This window comes from Phalangium opilio, unplaced genomic scaffold (assembly GCF_054372755.1).
Source record: "Phalangium opilio isolate 3A_F unplaced genomic scaffold, DU_Popi_V2 ptg000014l_1, whole genome shotgun sequence".
In the NCBI taxonomy this organism is placed as follows: Eukaryota; Metazoa; Arthropoda; class Arachnida; order Opiliones; family Phalangiidae; genus Phalangium; species Phalangium opilio.
In genome coordinates this window covers 72,432-77,178 of record NW_028324149.1, presented here as the reverse complement: position 1 = coordinate 77,178, position 4,747 = coordinate 72,432, and the positions used below count along the sequence as shown (strand labels likewise).

At 35.6% G+C, this 4,747-nt stretch overlaps 1 long non-coding RNA gene across 6 annotated transcripts; it reads left to right on the top strand.

Moving 5' to 3' along the window:
- The first annotated feature begins 616 nt into the window (after positions 1-616).
- On the top strand, positions 617-4,747 carry LOC149704931 (uncharacterized). 6 transcript variants are annotated; one of them, XR_016381462.1, is made up of 7 exons: positions 617-1,452; positions 1,922-2,019; positions 2,110-3,124; positions 3,187-3,433; positions 3,514-3,581; positions 3,688-3,835; positions 3,913-4,747. It is a non-coding gene; the product is annotated as an uncharacterized LOC149704931 (long non-coding RNA). The 6 variants fall into 6 exon arrangements; XR_016381459.1 differs by having other exon boundaries at positions 617-1,100; positions 1,395-1,452; positions 3,187-3,835; XR_016381460.1 differs by having other exon boundaries at positions 2,110-2,163; positions 2,244-3,124; positions 3,187-3,835.

Sequence of the window (4,747 nt, the reverse complement as noted above, 5' to 3'; positions counted from 1 at the left end):
TTTAGTGCACATGGGGTGGGGGGGGGGATTTTCCAAACCTTACCGATAAATAAGGAACTTACGAAGCCGATAAACTATTAAAGAAAATCTTCCTTGTAATGTAAGGAAATAAGGAAATAGAATCTGGAATCCTGGATAAATTCAACTGTAGATTTAGAGGAAAGGGTCCATCTGCTTCATGCAGGATATTTTGTTTCTTATTTCAAATAGAATTTAAAATAATTGATAATGAATTACATTTGTGTCGATATTAAAGAAGATATGAGCAATTAAATTAATTAATTTACTTTAATCTTATACGGGGTGTTTCAAAAAAGGGTAATGCTAGGAGTGAAGTTCATTAGGGTTCCATGGAGTTCAAAATTATCTTTAAGATTTTGCCATGATTGGTTTTACGGATGACCCATTAAATTTAAGCAAACTTTTTTTAAAGACAATGCTAATTCTATTCAGGGGTCATCGGTAAATCACTCTAATCACAATCTTAGGGAAAGATTCCTTTATTCCAACCACAGGAAAAATCGTCCAATAAAATTTTTATAAATTTCCCTACGTCGTCCGCTTAACCCTAAGTCTTATATTCCATGATCTTATACGCGTTTCCTGTTTTCATTTTTACTTGATAACAAAATTTTTTTAAATTACACTTTTTTTTTCAATCTCAGAAACTTTGAACGAAATTAGAAATTACACGCGTCGATCGTATATCCAAGGCTTCAGACCATGCATGGGGTCAGAAGAACGGAAATAGTAAACTAAAGAATCTAAGGCTCAGCCGCTAAAACACGGCTGACGGCCAAATTAATATCCGGAGAGGGTGAGAGGGAGAACGAGGGAGCGAGAGTGAGGAAGAACACGTCAAAATGAAAAACAAGAAGGATCGGAAATTGGCAAAACCCGCCAGATTTACTCGCTTCCCGTACGAAATGTTCCGTCGCTAATGTTTAACTTCACGAAACAATGTGTAATACTTTACAGGACGGCTTAGATTACGTCATGGATTCGCAATTCAAAAGAGGATTTTGGCTATAAAATTAATATCGATTTTTAGACTTTCGAATGCATGGATCAGATTTGGTCGCGTCCAACCCACTCAAACAGTATACAATTAAATCGAAAATATTCATGTTCATATTTACTTCGATTACGACTTGAGGCCTTTTCAGATGATAGAACTTTTGACTCAACTAGATGCGTCAAATAGAATTGAGTCAGCAGAAATTGCTCAGTGAATAATTTTTAATTTGGTAATTCAACTTGTCCAACTTCTGTTAATTCACACGACCCAACTAGTTTACTCAACTCAAGTTGACTCATCTAATTGAGTCAAAAGGTTGTATTGTATCGTCTGAATAGGCCTTTGTTTAATTAAATTTTCTTCAATTTCATTTCAGACACGAAAAATACTAACGTTACCCAAAATTTCACAAAATTACCAAACAAAAAAAATTGGTAATTTTATCACGTTTGTAATTAAATAAGTTACATTACAAACATTGTTTCGATTTAGAGTATAATTACTACAAAATATTCATTATTTCTATTCCTGTCTAAATGTCATTTAAAAAATATACAGGGTGTTCGGTGGTAGGACCGAAGTGATTTTAAGTCGAAAATGTAACTCCTGTGACATTTTGTCCAGTAAGGGACACCCCAAACAAATTATGACTGGAGCAATTTAGGGATGACCCCTGAAATTTAAGTAAGAAACTGAAAGACAATTCAAATTTAATATAAGGGGTCATCCGTTAATCACAGATACAATCATAACTTATAAACTGTTCAAAATGACATTGAAATTACATTTGCGTCACAAAATTGATTGTACCTATAATTACCCTTTTAGCAACACCCTGTACTATTTTTATAAATTTATAAATGTATAATTAACTAAGCCTTGGCTATGAATACCAATTAATAGAGTGACGTCATAGTACCCAAGCAACACGGTAGAACGAAATAACTACGGGGCAGGGGCGAATTTACCAGGGCGTAACGTATCTAGCTTGAAATAATAAGGTACCTAATTAAAAATTTTAATCTTAATGGTTCCACCCCTAAATTCTTTTTTTCTTATAGTTAATTATTTTTTATTTTGGTGTTTTTCAGTGATCGAGTACTCTCCTTATTTCGCCGCTTGTACGTCAACGTCAGAAATGTATCGTACGTATATAGTAACCATGGCGTAGGCCTACACGTTCAAACGTCTAGAATCTTTTTTCTCTTCTTAATTTCTCCCATAGGACTTTGAACTGGAGGGTTGCAATTTATTTCAAAAGAGAGACTGTAATAAAAATTCAAATGCGTGTGTGTGTGTGTCCCTCCCTCCCCGTCATGAAAATCGAGGGGCCAATCACTGATCGATGCACAAGGCTGTCTCTTTTGACGAAAACCCTGGACTATGTACGCGTAGTCTTTAAAAAACCATGTCATTGAAAGTGCTAATACGATTCAGAGTAATCCGTAATGTAAACTGTACGTGGGACTTTGAGAGTGATTAGCCCCTCGATTAAAATAGATACCCGAAGATAAATTGCGTGCAAGGGACCACGGTATTGTTATTTATTCCTTTATTATAAATAATAATGTTATGTTAATTTTTTCATTAATTTATACCAAAGGTATAAAAAATAACAGTTATTTATTTTATATTTGCCCTTGCCAGGGATAGATTTAATTTTAGAAGCAGGAATGGAGAACGGTTAGTATTTACTTCAGTCCGACTCATAGCCCAGTATAGAGCACGTAACGAAAAGTTTAAATTATCTTATTGGCTCACTTTAAATACGCTTTGATGACGTTGCTGACGGGGACGTGGAAAATACGTAATACCTTTTTACCTCTGTCGCTGAATGACCCGCCTCTTCTTTCATACCCCTCTTTCCCGTGGAGGGGGTCCGGGACTTTGACGCTCGTTTACATTACTCTGTTCTACATTCCTACTTCTAAAATTAAATCTATCCCTGCCCTTGTCTATAGCGATGTTTCTGATGATAAGTCTGCCATAAATTGAGGGGGAATGTTCTTTGGTCGATTTTGAGTCAAAAATTTTGTCGTCCATCTTGGAAAATGGAGATACTTAAAAGTTCGTACACTGGTACAAGTATCCTTTATCCCGGAACTAGTAATTATTATAATTCTTTCGGGTTCATGAATACACTAAAACACTTGACGCGTTAAATTAAGGTTACACCTGTATTGTCTATCGCGGATGGGGTCCCCGTGACACTCTCTACGCAAGGAAAAGTGAACATTGTTCCAGCGGGAATTAAGGAGGACGACGCCCTAGGGACCAAGGAGCGCAGCGCGACTTTTCTAGACACTTTGGCTGTAATTAAAAGTTAGCCCAACTAGGAATATACCTTGTACCTCTTCCAGCCGCACCATATAGTCCGAAATTTTCTGGCTTCTCCTATTCGGGCTAGGCAAGCGAGTAATGTTAATTTCGGTATCCCTTCCGCTTTGATATCAAGACTAAGAGTTTTCTTATTTTTCACTTTGAATTGACACTAGCCTCCCCGTTTTAAATAAAAGATAGGTTAACATATAAAGAATGCCTTTGTCCTCGCTATCAATTTAAGGTAAAATTGTATAGACAGGAGCTGCACGAGACGTTATGAGTTCTCGTTAACTCCACGTGGAATTCAAAATGAATAAATATCTGACAGACTGTTCGTGATCTTTAAGTTAATACAGTGGAAGGTATATTATTGCGTATCGTTTAAGATGATGAGTCACCTTTTCCTGTAGTAACAGAGTAATTTTGAACACTATGAATAACCCGTTCAAGGAGAATAAGTTAATGGAATCAAAGGCGGTTTCTATAGTAACCCCGGTACGTATGGCTAATTCAACCTTTATTACTTAACCCGAACGAACGAATTTATACTCTTGGCCGTCGCTCATTTGAAGGATCTTAGATGTCGGTATGTCTGCCATCAGTTGGCAATTTCCCGGATTTCATTCATTAGGGAATATATGGATGAAAATATGGAATTATATTTATTTGGGCCTTCATCGGAACCGAGCACTCTATTTTCCAACGACAGAGAGAGAGAAAGGTTTGAACCCTAGAGGATCAACTGATGGCTTTAAAATTAACTTGTTCCAACTAAATTATGGATGGATTTCAGAAATCGAAAAATCAACACAATTCGTCGGCAACTGCACATTTTCCGGGTTATATCAATTTCCTAAATAACTTCCGTAAATTTCAAACACATCCGATTTGACTTTTGAAAAACAGGTTTATTACATTTTAAACGAAAAAACTTGTATATTTTGGATTATACCTGCGTCCATCTTGGAAAATGGCGGATAAAAACACAGAAATGATAGACAATCAGGGAAAAACCTCGAAAATTGTCTTAAATTTAAAGCGATTACGCTTTGAAATTTTGTATACTATCTCATTATATCTTATAGAAAACCCGTATAAATTTTGGTTTTAATCGGGATCCATCTTGGAAAATGGCGGAGAGAAATATTAAACCTGACATCATCGAAAATTTACTGCCTTAAACTTAAAACTATATTCGACTGAAATTTTGTACAATAGCTCATAGCAAAAACCAGTATAAATTCTGATTTTAGTTTAATTCGGTAGCCATATTGGAAAATGGCGGACAGAAAAACATTACTAACATTGATAACTGCCTTTTATATGGCGTAATATTCCTAACAAACTAGTTTGTACCAATTTTGGATTAAATTCGAGAAGAACAGCTTTGAATTTAAGCAAACTAAA